We start from the raw sequence: 21,564 nt of genomic DNA, 5'->3' as shown, positions 1-21,564 counted from the left end.
CTAAGCTCTATTTTCTCTCCTCTGACATAAGTTCAACCTATGTCACCGGTCAGTGGCAAAATCTAATGAGGAAACGTATGTGAAAGATCCTGAAAAGCATCGAGTTCTGTTCAAAAAGTAAGATCATTACTAAGTTCTTAGGTATACTGAGGTGCAGCAGACAACACCAGGCAGCATTAGAGCTCAGAGTATCTCTCAGCACCAGACAGGCACTAATAATAGAGATGAAAGAGATGGGGAAAGAAGAACCACAGGCTGAGTAGTCCTTCTAGTGCAACAAAAAGGGAGACCAGGAGTCAGTCAGAAAACACAGGTTCAAAAGCTGATTTTATTGCTGTCTGACCTTGGACCAGTCATTTAACTGCCCTGACTCTCAGTTTGCTCAGCTGTCAAGTGAGATGCTAGGAGATCACCTCAAAGGTCACCCCCAGCTCTACAAGTCTATGAAATACTGAACCGATGTGCCAGGTCCCTGTACAGCTCCTTCGCCAGACACTTGATTGAGTGCCTGCCCTGTACTAGGGTGCAGAGGGGAGTAGATCACTGATGAGCAAAGAGGAAGCCACCAGCATCAGGCTGTGCACATGGTGGGGGGGTGGGGTTTCAAGGACTTATATACTTGTGAATTATTATTAATAATAACTTGCATCATTCTCCTAGACCCTTGCCCCAACACTTAAAAAAAAAAGTGTCTCCAAAGTATCTTTCTTGAACGACTCAGTTGAGTCAGGTAAATGGTGGGAGGAAGAGAGGGGTGTTGCTGAATGAACAGAAATAAGGCTGCCCAGTCCTGGGGACCCATCTTCCCACAGGTTCAGTGACTAGAAAATGAGAGATACCCAATCACTGCTTGGGTCAGCAGATGGGACAACCTGGCTGAGCTTCTCTCTTGGAGGGGCAGAGAGTCCCTGGTGCAGGAAGATGGGAGAGCAGTGGCTGAAAAGGAACACACAAGGGACTCAGGCAGAGGAGGAGTCCCTGGGGGCAGAGGCCCCTGGAGTGAAGGAGCTGGTGGGAGTGAAGGAGCTGGCGGATTTGAATTTGCTGTGTGTGGTGACAGAGTCTCCAGAGGTGGCTGAGCAGGGCGGGACTCAAGAGAAGGTGTGGCTGCGTGAGACTGACCACGTACACCGCAGACTCTGAGTCCCCAAAGCGGACAGGGTGAAGGGAGGCGCATCCAGGGGAGACTGGGACAGTTTCAAGGACAGCTGTGAAGGCTGGCTCTGTGGTGCGGCTGATAAACAGCAGAAGGGGTGAAAGTGGTGGCTCTGTGGAAAACACATGGGATAAAAAGCTATCCATGTATTGGATGCCTGGAGGAAAAGAGCAGGCTTGCTTTTAGTTTTGGGGGAAATGGGGCCGAGGGAGATGGGAGAAGTCGAGGAGTACCTGTAATGACTGAGGAAATCACAGGAAACGTGAGAAATCAGCAGTGATGGAAAAGGAACCTCTGTTCCTGTTGCATTTAAACTGAGTTGTTAAATGAAGATACTGAATAAAAACATCCTATGGAGAAAAGGTGTAAATAAAAGCATCTCTGCAGACGCACAGACGTGGGAGAGATGAGGCACGGCCAGGGGTGGGGCTGTGTGTGCGCACATCTGGGGAGGCTATCTGTACAAACGGCATTTTGATCAAGGAGTCATATCTTTGGGTCCATGACTAGGCACATTCAGGGAGCCCAGAGACCTGCTCCTGAGTAGCACAGCGTATCTGTGTTTGTGTGCATACGTTTTTCTGGATGGAGGATTCCTAGCTTTTTCATCTGGTGTGCAAAAAGACCCCCAAAGAGTGGTTTAGCTGGTATTAAGATCCTCAGCACTGGATGGGAAACTCCTCTCTTATCCACTTGACAAATGTGCCATATCAGAGCACGTCAAGGATAAGGTGCTAATGTTGTACTTATTACCAAATGTAAGAACCAAGGAAGAGTGACTCTGTTATCTTGTCACAAGATATGATAACACTCCAAAGACTACTGACATTGGCACACATGTTTAACCCAAATCTTTTAAACTAAAAATGTTAAAAGCATACTGAGGATTTTGCAAGTACAAGTTTCTTGCAAAAAGTTTACTATGTACAGTACCTTAATATAAGGGTATCTGGACCTGTTAATTTTCACAGTTAGATTCAAAGACTTGCCAAAAACACTGACTGGAGCTACTTTGACAGTCATGAAAATTTTCCCAAAAGGATGTTATCAACTAGACTGTGCAGTAATGACTATAAATACGTGACATGCCTGCGTTACTATAAATAAATATTGCATGTTCTCCCAACCCATTTAATTACTGTTCACCTAAAGCAGTGCAATTAAGAAACTGTGTTAAATTCTAAAAATGGGAAAAGCCCTCCTATCTCTCTTAGGTAGTTTTACAATCCTAACAATAGACTTAATGAAGCCTTTTAAAAGAAGGACAATTACATTAAAATGACCGGGGCACGTAAAAATTCATTACATAGATCCTCCTGCCGTCTGATGGATTAAATGCCTCATCACACTCTGGAGAGAAGTAGGAACAAAGAATAAAGAAAAATCACAACTTTCTGAGTTAACATCTTATGCCTGAGAACTCATCTGACTTTGAAAATCACTCAGGACTTCACCCAACACAGTAAGTGCAAAGAACATATGTCTGGTATCAGATAACAGCATGGTCCTAGCAGTGCGGACTGGCTTGTTGAATACAAACTGACATTACAATCCATGTTGTGATGATGCGAAACAAGACAAGTTTATGAAGCTTCTCTCTTGAGAAATGCTAAGGGCTGCAAAACAATGTCCACACCCTCAGGATTGCCTAGGACTGTCAGCACCCATTATCCTCAGTTTAGTTCAGTTCAGTCGCTCAGTCGTGTCCGACTCTGTGACCTCATGAATCGCAGCACACCAGGCCTCCCTGTCCATCACCAACTTCCGGAGCTCACTCAGATTCACGTCCATCGAGTCAGTGATGCCATCCAGCCATCTCATCCTCGGTGGTCCCCTTCTCCTCCTGCCCCCAATCCCTCCCAGCATCAGAGTCTTTTCCAATGAGTCAACTCTTCGCATGAGGTGGCCAAAGTACTGGAGTTTCAGCTTTAGCATCATTCCTTCCAAAGAAATCCCAGGACTGATCTCCTTTAGAATGGACTGGTTGGATCTCCTTGCAGTCCAAGGGACTCTCAAGAGTCTCCTCCAACACCACAGTTCAAAAGCATCAATTCTTTGGCGCTCAGCTTTCTTCACAGTCCAACTCTCATATCCATACATGACTACTGGAAAAACCATTATCCTCAAGTTCCTGCCAACGACAGTACCAATTGGCTGATTTTTGCTAAATGTATTCCTAAATGTTTTTTATGTTTTTCAGTTCTTATTATACACAGAGCTTTCTTTAACTTCATTTTCTACCTATTAGGTGTTAATCTATGGAGACAGAGTTGATTTTTGTATATTGGTCATCTTGTATCCTGTGATTTTACAAAGTTCAATGACTTGTTCTTCCTAGTAGAGGTTTAATACATTCCGTGTGTGTGTGTGTGTGTGTGTGTGTGTGTGTGTGTGTTAGTTGCTCAGTCATGTCTGACTCTTTGTGATCCCATGGATTATAGTCTGCCAGACTCCCCTGTCCATGGAATTCTCTGGGCAAGAATACTGGAGTGGGTTGCCATTCCCTTCTCCAGGGGATTTTCCCAACCCAGGGATTGAACCTGGGGCTCCTGGCATTGAGTGAGTGAAAGTCGCTCAGTCGTGTCCGACTCTCTGCAACCCTGTAGACTATACAGTCCATGGAATTCTCCAGGCCAGAATACTGGAGTGGGTAGCCTTTCCCTTCTCCAGGGGATCTTCCCAACCCAGGGATCAAACCCAGGTCTCCCGCACTGCAGGCGGATTCTTTACCAGCTAAGCTATGTGGCTTCCTTGGTGGCTCAGAGGTTAAAACGTCTGCCTGCAATGCAGGAGACCTCAGTTTGATCCCTGGGTTGGGAAGATCCCCTGGAGAAGGAAATGGCAACCCACTCCAGTATTCTTGCCCAGAGAATCCCATGGACGGAGGAGCCTGGTGTGCTATAGTCCACGGGGTCGCAAAGAGTCGGACACGACTGAGCGACTTCACTTTCACTCCTGGCATTGGCAGGCAGATTCTTTACCATCTGAGCCACCAGAACTTGTCTATATAAATTGGCATGTTGCCTGCTAAAAAAGACAACTTTACATCTTCCCATCCAATCTCGATCCTTTAGATTTCTTGTCCTTGCTCTCTTCCTTTTCTAAAGAGCTATAACAGCCTATAGGAAGTCCCTGCTGGGACACTCTGGTTTGCCTTATGCCAATTTGGGCCCTTTGTCGGGCCATGAAGATTGGGCTGTGTGGAACTGTGGCCTTGGACAGAAAGATCCTGATCCTACCACACTATCTGCAGAAGACAAGGTACCTGATTCAGAGCCTCCAACTTTAAGGGATAAGAACTCATGGTTGATTTTCTCTGGTTTAATTACTTGCGTCTCTCAAGATATTGACATGTTAGAAAAAGAAATACTGGAAGGAATCACTGAATCTTTGAGATTTTGAGCTAGGAGAGCCCTTGGAGATTAAACCTCTCATCTTACAACAAAACTGAGGCTCAGCCTGTCCAGTGAGTAGCTCAAGAGGCAGAGGGCGAGTCTGCTATTCTGGTCAGGATGTGAACTGAGAGTTCAGAGACTTGGATTCTAGCCTTGAGTAGGTCAGGAAGGTCCTCTGCTCTAACAGACTCTAGGAGTCTAGGGGAGATCTCAGATACTATATATCTTAGTCCAAGTAGAGGGGACAACTTGGGACCATGTGAATATGGGCATCTTTTTTTGAACTCTGGGCAAGATTACATTTTCCACTGCCTAGTCAATCTACATCTGGCTATTACTATTAAGAAATGAACTTTCCTCTCCCTGCCCCCAGTAAACTTACTCTGAAATAAGTTAGAAACTATGATCTCATAGAGCATCTCTGGCTCTTGTTTACATCAACTGTTGAACATGATCATCGCATATAATCTCAAAGTTTACAAAGCTCCATTTAACATCTTAGAGGTTACACACAGTCCCTAGGGATCTTGGCTGAATTCTTCTCATACATATTATTTGTACCTGTCTCTCAGAATTACTTGGCAGAGCTAAGAAAATCATCAGCTTGGTTAGCAAGCACTTAACATATTTCCTCTTCACTGGCCAAGAGAGGTTAACAAGGATGTCCTTAAATTAGCAAGCATATTTCTGTCAATCAAACGCATGTATTTGAACAGCTGAAATTCTAAGACTTTAGAAAGTCCAGTTCTTCAAATGTCCCCTCTTGTGACAAAAAGCATTCTTACTCATCACTCACTTCTCTAAAATAACCATCAGTTGTCACTGCTAAAAAAGAAGTTTCAAGAGGTCAAAAGTATGCACTAAGATCAGAATGAGGCCCCAACCAGACAAAATAGAAACCAGACGATAAAAGAGCATCACTCATAGCTGCTGGGTGTGTGCTGGGTGAGGCCTGTTTCGACAGAAAAAGGAAAGCTGGAGAAGAGGACAGGAACCTCCAAAATATCTACCTGCACAGGGGGTCTTCAGAATATCGTGTCATTTGACAACAACCCTATGGAGGTAAACAACATCTTTAGCTCTTGCGGAAGCCAGTTAGGTAGCTTGACCACACGGTCAAACAGCTGGATAGTGGTACAGGGCAATCCGAATCCAGGTTGATCTCTCTTTCCATTCTTTTAATTAATTTTATTATGAAAGTAATATAACCACACTGAGAAGAAAACCCCTATAATCTCATTTACCCAAGTACAACAACTAACATTTTGGTATAATTTTTGTAGGCTTTTCTTACCCATGCATTTAGATTTCAGAATTAGGGTTATATTCCACAATTTTGTATTCTGTTCTTTAAAACTTAAACATCTGCCCAACTTACTTAACAATTTTTATAATCATCATTTTAACTAATACGTAATGTTACACTGAACAGATGTGTCATGGTTTACATAATGAGATCTCACTTATGGAAAATTGAGGTTCTTTTATATATTTTTGGCAAAGCACACGTGTTATTTCCAGTATACAATGTTGCTTTCCCAAATGTGTAATGTCACCATCAAAAGACAATACCAATCAACAGATGATGAAAAATTACGATTGAAATATTTTGAAAATGCCACCATCATAGAGCTCTCTGGCCTGGAATCAAATAAATTGGATGAATGCTATTAATAAAGGGTGACCCAAAAATAACAAGTTAAAAAAAGCTGCCCTTCTGAGACTCTAGAGAGCACGTGCTTCTAATGGTTTAATGCTCTACTTTCAGGTCCACAGGAATGCCAACAAAAGACATTATCCTCACTCAAATCTCGATTTGGAAGAATGGAAATTCTTTGAAAACAAATTCTATCAGTTTTACGTATCACAGTCGTCAGGATTTGCAAATGCGGTCAAAATGCTCACCCAGGACCGGGTCATATGTCACAGTTAAAGTGCTGTGAAAAGGCCACAGACCCATATTTCTCAGGTCAAGTGAATTAAAACCACACAGCAGCTCTGAGTTCTCATCCGAGGTCAGATAAACAGCATTGTCAAACCCTGGGTCATCTACTCAATTTGTAAAATACAATGCATGCTGTAAGAAAAATTCCTGTGTTGGGAGGAAAGCAATCTCCCAAATCTTTGTGTGCCTCTGTGTGGATGACTGTTTTAAAAGCTTGACTAGAATCCATGCCACCCTTGTTTGATGTGGGAACAGACTCTTAAATGCCTGGCAGCATCTATCTGCTCCCCAGACAGAAAACTGAAGGTTCCTGCTGATCAGCGGAGACTGAGTGAAAACGGAGTGAACTGGGTGTTTCATTCTCACTGAGATGGAACCTGCTCCCTGATGCCAACGTGACCACGGTCCATGCGCTTTCACCCTTCCCGTAATGGTTGTGTAGGACCTGCACGTCCCCTTCCCCTTCATAACCCCAGCTGTTTCTACTCCACACTTTGATGGGGAGGTGTACTTCATCAAACCCTAATGACATCCTTTTCCTCACCAATATTTAGCTAATCATGCATTTCTTCTTCCCTTCGGACTTCCCCTTCTAAGTTAATCTGTTTACTCATGGGAATGTCAGATGGAATGTCCAAATATAACCACCTTGAAAAATATTACCCAGTAAAGCTGAAGACGCACAGACTCTAAGACCCAGAAATTCTTCTCTTAGGTCCCTATCCTAGAGAAACTGCAGCAAGATACACATACAAGAATGGTCACAGCAGCACTGTTTAAAATAGCACAAACCTGGAAATAACCCACATGTCCACTGAGAGGAGACTGGATAAATAAATTGTGGTGTATTCATATAAGGCAAGACCACACAGCGGTAGAGATGAATTTCATGCGTGACACTTCATGCATCGATGGGGATGAATCTTAAAAAATAAACATTGATTGAACAAAGCAAATGGTACAAGAATACCATTTATATACAACCCTGAGGCAAACAAGACTTAATAACAGATTGCTTAGGGAAACATGCTTGAACAGAAAAGCCAGGAAATGACAAACACAAAATTCAAAAGTGTTTCCTTTGAAGGAGAGAGGTATGGCCAAGGAGGAGCACAGGGGCTTCTGAAGTGCTGGTGAGGTTCTAGCTTTTAAGCTGCATTATGGCACAGGGGTGTTGTGTTGTTTCTCTGCCTCTCTCCCCCTTCCTCCCTCCCTGCCCCTCTTCATGGAGGCATATACGTATGTATCTGGCACACACAGACACACTCCTGCGTATGTATTCCTGTGCATACGTCATAATTTTCCATGTTACACCGAGGGGCCCGCCTCCCTCAGTGCCTCTTCCCTGGCACTCTGACCCTCCATGGAGCCCTCAGCCGGGGACTCTGTCTTAGCCTGTGTGCGCGCTCCATTGACTCCCTGCTCCACTGAAACAAGAGAATCACTGAAGCCCCAACAGGATGCTCTTCCTTCCTTGCTTCCAGATGCACTCACCTGGAGCACTGATCCAGGCCACCGCTGATGGGAAGGCAAACTCTGCAGTGACTTCTGCCTCAGAAGATGGTGGCGACCGTGTTGCAAGGGCGCCTGAAATGCTACTCAGGGTGCAATGGAGTGGAGCTGTAGGAGGCAGTGCTGGCCCGGACTTTCCAAGCCTGACCCAACCACAGGGTCTCCTACTGCTCCCGAGAAGCTTGTCAAGTTCAAGCCATCGCTTTACTGCCGCCCAGCCTGACTTCCCCTTTGTTCCCATAAAGTTCTTTCAGGCCCCCCAGCTCTCAGACACCCAGGCTCCCAACCCTAGCATAATTCATCATCCTTCTTTCTCCTCTTTGAACAGGAGACCCCGAGATTACTTTTCGCTCTAATCTCAGTTATACTGAGATTATACATACAGTTATATCAGGAGTCCTGATCTTGGTATGATGGCCTTAATAAGAGTTCTTATTGGATTTATTTTATTTCGGGAATGTTGGTTCTCAAATCTATTTCCTACCCAGAAATGGAAACTGATAAAGTCTTTCAAAAGCAAATGGATTTGGCAAATAGTTGTTTTTTTTTTTTTAAATTTCAGTTTGTTTCTTTTATGTCGTAGACTTCTTGTGGGAAAAATGCATAAATGTAACCACTGTCCTGGAGATCTCAGTCTGGTTAATTTGATTATTTTTCAAAAATGTTTCATACTGCCTGTATCATAACATGAAACCAAACATCATGGCCCCATTTTAACTTTAATGGGCCTATTTTCACTGGATCACAGAAGATATACTGAAGAATGAATATGAAAAAAATCACAAGAAAAGTAAGGTAGAGGTGCAAAGAGGTGGCAGGATACTGTGAACAACTCTATATTTAGTCCCATGAGGAGCAGGATGGCAGGGCCCAGAAAGGGGGTCAGGCTCGGAGGATGGCTTCAACACAATTCAGACGAGAGTTCAGCAATAATCGGAGGAACTGAAAGACAAGTCTGAACACCAGGCCAGGGAAAATGATTCCAAAGTCTGGGGTGCCAAGAACCTGACTCAGGGACACGGTCGTAGGAAAAGAAAGGAAAAAAGGAGGGCTCTTGGAGAAAGGCGTCCAAGTTGGTCAGTTCCTTCAATTTGAGTGAAGAAAGTTCTCAATGATTATGAGCCAGGGGACATGGTAATATAAGAGAAAAAGCAAAAATCAGTCATTCATCATCTCAAATTTGAGCTGAAATATAGTGATGGATGTTCATGGACAAAGCATCAGTGAAATGAGGGCTGCTTAGAATTCACAAACAGGCCTATGGCATACACTGATTTGGGCTCTACACCACCACCCCGAAAGAAAAAAAAAAAACAATTTCTAGAATTTCAACAAAAAGGAATGCTTTTAATTGTGCTCCTTGGTATATACCCCAAGGAAATGAAACTAACATCCACACAAAACCTGCACACAGATGTTCACAGTATTTTTTCCATAATTGCCAAAACTTAGTAGCAACCAAGATGTTCTTCAGGAGATGAATGAATAAATAAACTGTAGTACATCCAGACAATGAAATATGATTCAGCTCTAAGAAGAAATGAGCTATTGAGCCATGAAAAATATGGAGACAACGTAAATGCATATTACCAGCCAAAAGAAGTCAATCAGGTAAGGCTATATACAGTGTATGATTCCACCTATATGACATTTTGAAAAAGGCAAAACTATAGAGACAGTAAAAAGATCACTAGCTGCTAGAGGTTAGGGATAGGAGAAGGATGAATACGCAGAGCACAGAGGGTTTTTAGGGCAGTGAATATAATCCGCATGGTACTATAATGGTTGATATATGTTATTATGCACTTGTCCAAACCCATAAAATGTACAACATCAAGAGTGAATGCTGAAGCAGACTACGGACGGACTCTGAGTGAAAATGATGTGTCAGTGTAGGTTCACCATTTGTAACAAACATCTGTGGAGGCGATGCATGTGTGGGGGCAGAGGGTACATAAGAAATTGCCGTGCCTTCCTCTTGGTTCTTCTGTGGACCTAAAATTGCTCTAAAAAATGAAGTCTGTTAAAAAAAAAACAAAACTTGAAAACAAAAAACAATTAAGCACTTTTCCTGCCTTGACACATCTTCCTCTGTGGGGTCTGAAATGATTGTTTCTGCAGCTTTTTGCTTTTTCCTTCAAAAAAGAAAACATTACAGTTGACCCTTGAACAGCACAGACAGGGGAGGCTGGGAAGCCAACCTTCCGGGCAGTCAAAAGTCTACATGTAACTTTACAATCAGCCCTCCTTATCCTTGGCTCTGCATTTGTAGATTCAACCAACTGCAGATTATGCAGTACTGTAATATTTGAAAAAACTCTGCATGACTTGCATTTCAAACCCGTTCTGTTCCAGAATCAACTCTATACAGTGCCTTGTTGTTGTATTTACCATCTAGAAAACAATGAACCCCAATTATACTTTCCACTGGACGACTGTAGAAATAGAATAAAGAAAAGTCACTTGATTGGCTAGTAGCCAATATTAGTAACACCAAATATGAGAAGATATGGCAAATATTATAGTGGCTGTCAAAACTTTTTAGTTCTCTCAGCTCAAGGGTCATATTAAAAAAAAGTGCCCCTGACACAATGCCAATAAGGCCTCCCCATACCTAAAACTTAACTAATGATCTCTGTGAAAAGTGAAAGTGAAAGTCACTCAGTCATGTCCGACTCTTTGTGACCCCATATCCATAGAAATATCCAGGTCAGAATACTGGAGTGGGTAGCTATTCCCTTCTCCAGGGCATCTTACCAAACCGTTGATCAAGCCCAGGTCTCCCGCATTGCATGGGATTCTTTACCAGCTGAGCCACCATGGAAGCCCAAGAATACTGGAGACAGTAACCTAACCCTTCTCCAGCAGATCTTCCTGACCCAGGAATTGAACTGGGGTCTCCTGCATCGTAGGTGGATTCTTTACCAGCTGAGCCACATGGGAATGATGGCTGTAACAACTTCTAAATTTCATGAAGGGGTACTGAAAATGGGAGTTTAGGAAAGAATGGGTACATGTATATGTACGGCTGAGTCTCTTCACTGTTCATCTGAAACTATCACAACATTGTCTGTTAATTGGCTATGAAAGTGTTGGTCTTTCAGTTGTATCCAACTCTTTGCAACCTAATGCACTGTAGCCCACTGGACCCCTCTGTCCATGGAATTCTCCAGGCAAGAATCCAGGAGTGGGTAGATACTCCCTTCCCCAGGGGATCTTCCCCATCCAGGAATTGAATGCAGGTCTTCCTGCATTGCAGGAAGGAGCCTGAGCCACCAAGGAAGCCCCTAGTACAAAATAAAAAGGTTTTTAAAAATTAACAAAAAGAAAATAAAGTAACTAATAAGACCTAAGAGCTGTTCAAATTTTGTCCCCATTATCAAATTCACTTTTTTTTTTTGCAATAAGTCTCACGTTGATGCATGGGTCAAGCTCTCTGGTATACGGGGGAAAAAAAGAACTCCTTCATCTGATAATAGTATGATAGGCAAAATGGCAGTTACTTTGTTTTTTAAATGACTGTTTCCGCCACCCCTAGTCTAGGAGGACCACTTTTCTTCTAATGATGAACAAAATCTTCCCACACATACACACACACAAAGTTTTGTTTGTGTTAAATTACTGTAGCAAAAGATACAACCATGTTGTGGAAAGAATCCTTCCCTTGACAGAAAACCTCCTACCCCGTGTATGACTCTATTCCACAGCATACTTGGGAGTTAGTCAATCCTTGGACAGTATTGTCCAAAGAAAGAGGACAACAGACAGAAGGTGTAAATTATTACAACGTCCTCCCTTCCTCAGCATCTCTTCACTGACTCCCATTCGGGGTCCTCTAGTGACTGCAGCAATTTCAGGGCACCCTGCACCTCTCCTTGAAACACTCACCACAGCTGCAGGTTGACGAGTGATGATGCTCTGCTTCCCACACGGTCACCACCACACAGCTCTTTGGAGGCCCCGTCAGGACTCACTCAGGCCCCTGGGCCCTCACACTCTTTCTCCTGCTTCACGCTGCCTGTGCTCGGCTCTGGAACCATCTCGCTTTCTCACGGTAGGCTTGTCGGAAGGACTATGCAAATGGATGCATTGTTTCATCTCTTCTTGTGTTAACAGAAATGGTCCACTTCCTCTCCTTCACTTTACACCCTGACTTTGTTCAGCGGTCGTGCATTTCACAGCTTCACGAACACCCCACGGCTTCCCAGAAGCCGCTGTGTTCACTCGACAGTGGGCTGCTCTCCACAGACCACACGGGACCCGCAAAGGAGGATCGGTCTTCAGTGGAGGCAAACCCTTTAGACAATGATCAGGGCTGCACATCCGAATACAGGGTTCTAGTCCCTCCTGTGAAGTCCCGCCGCGAGCTGATGCCCCCGGGTGTGCTCCAGGAAGCGGGGACCTCCGTTTGCTCAGAGCAAACAGGTATCTCTGCCCTCAAAATAGCAAACAACCAAGTACTCTTCCAACCCTCCTTCCTGTGGCACTGCCTGCATCTCATGGCGCTGTCACGGACTGTCTGAGTGACAGATTACAGGCAGAGAGCACCCTGACATCAGCAAAGTTCCGGACGGTCACTAAAACAGCTGAGCCAGGTGTGAAAACCTGGGCCAAGTGACAGCTGGGTTTGTTGGACTCAAGAGTTGACTGGATAGCCCTCCCGAGGGCACAAACATCACAGGGAGCAACACTGACTTGGAGGGAGGTCCTTGTATGCAGAGCCTGGGAGGTTTGTCATCCTTGCTTATTAAGGATGCTTTCATCAAGATATGCTTACGGAGGTCACAAATAATTCTCAGATGAGAGGAGATAGTTAATTGACTGGAAGAAAGAATGCATACTTGAAACTAACACAACACTGTAAATCAACTATATTCCAATAAAAAAATTTTAAAAAGAATGTAGAAGAGCCAAGATACAGACAGAAAGAAAACAGAACAAAAAGAAAGGAAGGAAGGAAGGAAGACCAGAGATTTTTAAAGGATGTTGATAGGCTGAGCCAAAACAACAACAAAATCCCTCCAAGTTAACAGATAAAAATCCTGCTTCTAACTGCAAAAAAAAAAAAAAAGAGAGAGAGAGAAAGAAATCTACTGCATAAATATAGATGATGTCAGTGCCTGCTCCAGATTCCCGAAACTGCTCTGTTGGGACAGCTCACCCTGATCATAAGCCCCCGTCCCTGACCCCAGACCCTGGGTGGGAGAGGCTCCAGGACACTGACTCCAGAGTCCCATCAATGTTACGACTCTTGACTTCTGAGCTGGGGTTGGCTTTTACTCTCTGGGCTCAGTCTCCCATCCCCTTCTGGCAGTTGATCCTCCAAGTTGTTCTTGTAGACCCAACTTTCTACGGCTTCCGGCTGTGGTCTCGTCCCCATCCTCCACCACCCCTTTCATCTGGCCCCTTGACCCATTCGGCGGGCCATACAATCCTGCTACCCAGCAACATATGTCCATCCAGACTGCCGCCCGTGGAAGGACTCCCCCAGTGCTAGACCTTCCCAGCTCCCTTCACTGTCTCCTGTTACATACATGCTGCTCATATGTCTCCGTGAACGTGTCCCTGGCCATAGATCCGTCTATTCTCCAGATTCTCATCTGGATAATATTCTGGATTCCCAGCTGACCCCATCCTGACGCCCAGACAGAAGCCCAGCATTTTTACGTGGCAGGGGCAAAGGGGATGTGTTTAAAGCAATTCATATTTTAAAGTCTTAAGGATTTTTATTGAATACAAGCTTAATGCAAGCTAAGAGTGCCACAGAGCAGCTGAACCAGAGATATGATCCTGGTCTGCACTGGTTTAGCATTTAATGATGCAGAAAACGTGCATCTCACAGGCCTTAGTCTTTGGTGTAGAAACCTTACTCTGCACTGGCTGAGACATCTCTGAAGTACTATTCATGTCTGAGTGCCATGCTTTCAAAGAGACAATGACATAAAGGGAATGCATCCAGGAGGAAGTAACCAGAATAACAGAATTCCTGATGTCAGGTAACGTAAGAAGATTTGTAAGAACCAGGGCTGTTGGCCGAGAAAACATGGATTTGCGGGGATGGTTTTTCATGTTAAGAGCTCTTGCATGAAGGAAGACCAAGAGGCTCATCTGATGAGCAACAGCTTGAGGGCCTGCAGGGACACACTGGAAGAAGGGCTGACGACAGTGACTGCTCATCCCATTCTGCTCCTTGTCTCTATGACCCTGTCTCTGTAGCCCGTTTCTCTCTCAGACTGCAAGATCTGATTTCCTAGGCGCCCCCCTGCTCTCAGAGCCCCTAATTCTTCATTCTCACATTAATCCCAGTCTCAGAATGAAGACAGGCCTGGTCTTGCCTTTTCTGAGTGAGGCCTGGGGGACAAGGTTGGCTCCTAGGTCTTCCAAGTGGTCCCTTCTAGGAAGATCAAATTCACTCAAGTAACTTGCAAAATAAATGGTGACAGGCTTTATGTTTCAGGAAATGAAAAACACAGAAATTCCCCCAAGAGAAGGTGTGAGAGGCAGTAAAATGTCTCCCCCTCCCTAAGTTATTCCCTTCCTAATTCCCGCAATCTGTGAATATGGTCTGACATGAAATGCTGTGATATGATAAAGCTAAGAATGTCCACAGGAGGAGATGATTCTAGATTATCCAGCAGGTGCTCAAAGCTGTCACAGGCATCCTTATAAGAGGGATGCAGAGGGAGATGGGATGGAGATGCACAGGGAAGGTAGCCTGAAGGCAGAGGCAGGGACTGGAGAGATGCGGCCACAAGTCACAGAGCATCTGGAGCCCCCAAACACTGGGAAAGAAGAGACAAGCAACCAATTCTCCCCCAAGAATCTCCCCCGAGATTCTCCAACAACAAAAGCCTCCGAAAGGCATGTATTCCTGCTGATACCTTAACCCTGGACTCAGACTCCAAAAGCATGAGAGACCAAACCTCTGTTGTTTTAAGACACCATGTTTGTACTCATTTGTGATGACAGTCACAGTAAACTAAAAGGAAGGTTTTCTGATTAGTTAAATTTTGCTGTGTGTGTTCAAGGGAGAAGTTTGAATTTGCATGTGTTTTTATGGCCTCTTCCAAACCAGACTTAGAACAAGGATGGCTCCGCTTTTAAAAGTGTTTGGGGACAGTGATAAAAGGCATCTTTTAAGCCATTCTGAGTGCACATTTTACTAATAATCTCTGCTTCACACACAAATTCAGCAGACAGTAAGTCCAGGCAGGGCAGACAACCAGATGGTTTAACCTCCACCCAGCAGGCCTCTTCAGTTCCATGGAAGAGATGATCCAGCAATCTGCCTGCACACATGGGAGGAGAGAGCCTCCAGCGTAGGTGGGATCGTGTCTTGATTCTCTATTGTGATGTGGGCAGCATTTCTCCCCACCCTCACCTGGCAACATCCAGCCTTCGGAGAACGATGAATGCTACTGAGATGAGCAATACAACAGCAGGATCCCCCAGCCTAGGAACCGGCCTAGAAAGAGGAGGAAGGTCCCGCAGGCCTGCCCAGACTCCCACCACCACCACCTCTCCAAGTCAGCTCCCATGCTGTCACCCAGGGGCCTGCCTGGTGGCACCAGGTCAGGGTGCAGGACACGGTTCCCGTTTTGAGTTTCCAACATCTCCCTGATAAAAACATCATTACTATTTTAAAAACCACACCATAAGGGAGAAAGTCCTTTTAAAATCAAGGAAGGGAAAATGAAAGGTACATATAAAACTACCAGTTTGATGACATGAGGCCGATGATGATTCATTTGTCTTCTGCTCAAGAGAACCTCAGGACAGAACCTCCAACACGGAGCGGAAAGAGACCAAGACCCAATTTAGATCTTGCTGCTTCCAAGATTCAAGTCCTCGGGGAAATCACTTCATTTCTGTTGAGCTTCATTTTCCTCACATGCAAAACAGGACAAGTGAACAAGATGACATGTGGTCTACACAGTGGTTGGCCCGCCTGAGTTCATCAATGTTTGAGGAAAGGATAAATTAACTCTTCTGCATCCAGCAGCAGACAATCCATCCCAGCCTTTCAGCTCTTTCCTTGAATCACAATCTAATACTGTTACCCGCAGTTCTTCCAACTGCCATCAATATCTGCCTGAGTTTATAATATCTAGGAAGAGGGATCTCTTGTTATCTTGGAAGTTTGAACTGGCAGAGGGCATGTTTTTTCTTCTTGGACAGTGGCGGCGCTTAGTTTTTACAATCTAGAGATATATGTCAAAGAAAGTTGGTCAGTTATTATGGGTGATGCATAACAACTATTTTTGGTCCAGGACTTTAAAAAGTTTGCTCTTCAATCTAAAACAGAATTCTATGCAAGTTTCTTGCTCCTAAACACAGACATTTCCCCATCCCCAACCAAAAGCCATTCCTTTCTCTTGATCCCTAATCACCAGGAGAACAGGCTGTGTCAGGGTTGGCCCCCGCTAAGTGAAACAAAGGCTGGTCTTTCCCGATGCTCAGTCACCAGCAGAATAGGTCAGTCTGTGTGTGAGGTTGGGGCAAAGGACATGGAGAATGGAAGCTAACTGGGCATCTCACAGGTCCTGAAGTTGGCAGTATTCTACGCACATGTGTCAGAGGGCCTAAGGGACCCACAGCACCTGGGGAGCCCTCCCCTCCATTCAGGAAGAGTATCTTCTACAGACAGCAGGGTGTTATACTCATGTTGGTCCTCCTCTTCTCTCTCTCTTCTCCTTCGAGCAAGCAGCATACCCAGGGAGGCGGTAACCCCAACACCAAATCCCCGACATGCCCACGGAGACACAGCCACATGCCTTCCCACTGACCAGCATTCTTAAGCCTTTGGACATTCCATATAAGTTCTGATGATCCTCTGACCCCTGGAAATTATATTACCCCCACTAAAGGCTTCCCTGATGGCTCAGTGGTAAAGAATCTGCCTACAATGCAGGAGACACGGGTTTGATCCCTGGCTTGGGAAGATCCCCTGGAGAAAGGCATGGCAACGCACTCCAGTATTCTTGCCTGGAGAATCCAATGAACAGAAGAGCCTGGCGGGATACAGTCCATTGGGTCACAAATTTTTCTCTTTTCAACCGGCTGTGTAGGAATCACATATGACTTTAAAGCTTATTTTCTAATGCAGTCTTGAATTTTGAACCATTCACTGTTTAGAAAGAGATCTTTTTTTTTTTTTTCACAAGACAACTGGCCTCACAATAAGAATCTAGGATTTTTTTTTTATCATTTCTTTTGAGACTTACTAAAACAAAAGACAGAAAAATGGAGTAACTTCTATGTGCATTCTACATTTACAGATGAACACAGAACCTACTCCATTTTTCAGTAATTCACTGAGAGAAAGGAAACAACTCTGAAGCAGGAGGTAATTTTTAAATTTACTTTTCTTTCTCAAGGATGATTTTAGTTGAGGTGGCCTACCAAAGAGACAACAGTATTTTGGCCATATTTGAGACCTGAAGGCAGCTATCTAAGCCCTGCAGACAGCTGGAATAGCAGTAGAGGAATTTTGGTCTCACTGACCTACAGATATAACAGGGGCCTCTCTCAAGGTAGATGCCAAAACACTTTAATCATGATGGACCAAGGCCATGTAGGGCACATGAAAATCAAACCTCTCTCCCCAGAACTTTGAGAGTAGTTATGACCAAAGAGATGTTAATCACATTCATTTAAATCAAGGTTTAAATTACCGAGTAAGATGACTCAATTTTATCAGCTTTTTATTTTAAAAAGTGCATTTTTGTTTTTCTGACATAAAAACAAAATTCAGTCAGTCGGTTCAGTCGCTCAGTTGTGCCCGACTCTTTGCAACCCTATGGACTACAGCACACCAGGCTTCACTGTCTATCACCAGCTCCCAGAGTTTACCCAAACTCATGTCCATTGAGTTGGTGATGCCATCCAACCTTCTCATCCTCTGTCGTCCCCTTCTCCTCCCGCCTTCAATCTTTCCCAGCAAATGACATATTCTTTAAAATTCACTTGAGGATGGGTTTCACTTTTAGAAGACACACCTTATATATTTAAATCAGCGATTTATGGAAACTATACTCAGAAGTATATTCCTCAATAATTCTATAAGATTCTGCAGAAAAAAAAAAGTTTAATGTTTCCCTTGTGTTCTTACTGCTCCTCCCTTTAGACTTGCTTTACTTGCCCAGATGACTTCATTCTAAGAATTATTTATTCGTTTGTCTGCTTGAAACTGTACTTTTGAGGATAGGGAATGATCATCCTATCTCCATATAATGCTATTAACAAGAATGATTTCCACAGATAAAACCCATAGCTGGAGAAGAGAAACATGATTTCTGGGGTATAGAATAAAGTTTTTAACTTTTCTACCTACCAAGGTAGCTTTCATTGGGTCTCATTACCCCTCAATTTGGTCATGTGGCATCCAACACCTTAAGAAGGCATACTAGGTGTAGGCTCTAGGCTTCATACATGAAGAATTCAGACCAAAGGCTACATTCCAGCAGGAAACAGATATAGATGGCTATTGTACAAATAACTATGCCTCCAGCCAGAGTGGGAGTCAAGGAAGACCTCTCTAGAAAGAAACATTGCTTTTTTACTACTTACTCATAAAACTTTTAAAAAGGAGATAACACAAATATACTGTCTCAACAGTCAAATTCATAGAATTGGAAGTGTATCGGTAGATGTCAGAGGGATGGAGGTGAGGTGGGGAGAGAGGATGGGGAGTTAGTGTTTAATGGGAACAAAGTTCATTTTAGGAAGGTGAAAAATTTGGGAGTGGATTATGGTGAGAGTTGTACTTAGTGACACTGAACTATATAGCTAAGCATGGTTAAAATAGTAATGTTTTATATTATGTGACTTTTATCACAATAGAAAATATTAAAAGATACATTGAACACTATATCAATTCCAAGGTAAGATGGGGCATGGGAAAGAGAAGGCTTTGGACTGGATAAGTATGACTAGAATCCTTGCTACTACTATGGTGCCTTAAGCAACTCATGGTAAGGGACATGGTCACCTCACAAGATTGCTGTAATGGTGAAGTGCGGCATACATAAAAAGCACTCAGTATGTAGTGGAAATCCAGGAAACTACAATAATAATAGAATGTATGCTGATGTATCTCTGAGCTTTGACATGTCAAAACAAAGCTAATTTTCCTTTCCTAGTTCTATCCTTACAAAAATGTTCAACTAAAAGAGAAAACTCAAAAATCCATTAGGAAACAAAGACATTCTGATATCAGTGAATTTTTTTTCACTTGGGTTGGCTAACAGGTATCATTTACTTAAACAATGGAGGTACACCCTGTACTAGATTCTTCCTGGCAGGTATATAAACACAGGCAAAAAGATTATTTGGCATATCTGTACTCAATAGCCTTCTCTGAGCATTAGGAAAAGATTCTGGAATAGAAGCTTTTGAATCAGAGCTTTTAAAATAGTGAACTCCCCTCTGGTGGTTAAGTGTTTTTCAGGTCACTAACTACTTGACTGAGAGGGTGTGGGCAGAACCCTTCAGAGGAGCCCAGACTCACTCGGCTCAAGAAGCATTTCCCACCCCAGGTTCAGCTTCTTTCAGTCTAAATTCCCTCAGTACTAACAAACATCCAATGCCCAAAACAGGGTCAGTCACACAGTTCATCCCACTGTTAGACACATCTTGCTGTCAGTACAATCCATCAGGCTCCACCTGTAAGGAGCTCCCAGCCCATGGCCAGTCTTATTAAGTCTTCTTTACACTGTGGCCAACAACCATTTTTCCTTTCTGATACAAGGCTCAAGTTAGAAAACAACAATTAAAAAATATGTTTCGTGTTTTTAAGTTATAAAATGAAGAATTCTACTTGGTCCCGGAAAAGGAATTTTCCCTCTACTGATGAGAAAAATCAGGCTCAGAAAGGAAAAAAGATTTGCCTAAGATCTTAGAGCATGTGAACAGCAGAGCTGAAGCAAGAATTTAATTCATTCCACTCGGGGCTCCCCACTCCGTTTGCCAAGCCCTCTGGTCTGCCTGTGGGCTTGCACAGACAGATGCACCCCATCCATGAGCTGGATCCCCCTGCCTTGTGGTTGTGGGATTCACTGTGGCCTGGGCCGCATGAGGCCAGGCATGCTCTGTAGCCTGGAGCATCACCAGGCACTTGGACCCTCTCCCCACCCCCATCTCTGCTGGGTGTTCTGCTGTTCTGTGCTATACCACCCTGGGGTGGCTCCTGACACCCAGAGACTCTGGCTGCTGGGGGTCTAGCCTGGCCCAAGAGGGCCACAGGGTTCATCCCCACAGGGATGTCCCTCCTGACTTCTGGCCTCCACAGTCAAGATCTAACCCATGGGGTTTCTACAAAGGGTCCCATCTACTGGCCCTGACTAGAGCCTTTTTACTTCCTTGAGTCCCTTGGTTTGTGTGAGCTAAAAAGGCCAGGTTGAAAGGAGATCACAGATCATTCTGCAGAAGCTGGGGAGTTTGCATGGGGTCAAAGATCAGGGGTTGCTCATAACTGTTCTCAAACAAGGCTTCAAGAGAGTTGTATTTCCTCAACTCAAAAATAAAAGTGCACTGTCTGCAGACAGAATGGCTCTAGTTTAGGAAAACAACCTATTTTGCACATAAATTCAAAATAAGAAATAACATCCAAGTCATTCTAGAATGATGAGATGGCAGTCCCTGACTGACCAGGGATCCAATAAAAGATTACACTCAAGGCCAAGTGACTGCTTGGTGGAGTCTGGGGCACTGAAGGATCCTATGGCTGGCTGGTGAGACCTGTGTAAGTCTAGCCTTTGCTGGGAACCCAAAGGGCCTGGGAGGCAAGGGAAGCACAGGCAGAAAAGACTCACCCAGTCTGCAGAAAGAATGAACACATGGTTCCTTCACACACCCCCTCCCTCCAGCAGCTTCTCTGGATGCCCAGCCCTCAGCTGGAGCTTCCAGAACCCTTTTTGCACAGCTCTATCAGATTGTGCAATAATTATCTGTGTATTGTCCTTCACATTCATTTTTGTCTCGGCAGAGTCCAGCAAGTTGTCCAGCACCCAGTGGGCACCAAAACAATGTTAAGCGAATGAAAGTATGACCTGTCACACAGTGGCTGCAATTTGAAGGTACAACTAGGGCAACGGTAAACAGCAGCCATCTGAGAGTAGAGGAAAACCCAACAATGAATGAACCTTCCCTTAACCAGTCTTAACCAGAAGTTGGAAGGCTGTTCATCCCCCACCAACCCTTGAAGACTCAGCAGCCACAGTACAGCTGTTCTGTTCTATTTCTGGGCTGGGAAGACGTATCTTAGAGCTAAAACATATGCTCCCATAATTTTCAAAATTGAATGTTACAAACAAGGGGAGAGGGGCAAGTAGCAGGTTCACCTAAGCAAGCTAAGTCTTTCTATATCATACACCAGCTCCACCTCCCATTCAACCTCATTCTCAGAAACCCATGGGCTCAAAGTCACAATTCCAAGTCCAAAGTGAACCTAATCCTGATGGACAACCCTTTCTAATTTACAAGCCACGTGCTTTTAGTGCAAAACTTGCCAACTTACTTTTTCCACGTCTAGATCAGCATCCTGCTTCTTCAAAAAA

At 44.1% G+C, this 21,564-nt stretch overlaps 1 protein-coding gene across 12 annotated transcripts in view; it reads right to left on the bottom strand.

The window, feature by feature from the left end:
* Window positions 1-21,564, bottom strand: part of FYN (FYN proto-oncogene, Src family tyrosine kinase) — a 216,006-nt gene that overhangs the window by 165,826 nt on the left and 28,616 nt on the right. For 5 of the 12 annotated variants that reach the window (XM_042253308.2, XM_060419481.1, XM_027972356.3 and 2 more), the window contains exon 2: window positions 21,525-21,564. The exons of 2 other annotated variants lie outside the window; for them this stretch is intronic. The gene's annotated coding sequence lies outside the window, so the exon portion shown is untranslated. 5 more of the 12 variants (XM_060419483.1, XM_060419480.1, XM_060419485.1 and 2 more) reach the window with 2 other exon arrangements.

This window comes from Ovis aries, chromosome 8 (assembly GCF_016772045.2).
Source record: "Ovis aries strain OAR_USU_Benz2616 breed Rambouillet chromosome 8, ARS-UI_Ramb_v3.0, whole genome shotgun sequence".
Taxonomy (NCBI): domain Eukaryota; kingdom Metazoa; phylum Chordata; class Mammalia; order Artiodactyla; family Bovidae; genus Ovis; species Ovis aries.
Note: the sequence above shows the minus strand (reverse complement) of the source record. Positions and strands in the feature narration are given on the sequence as shown.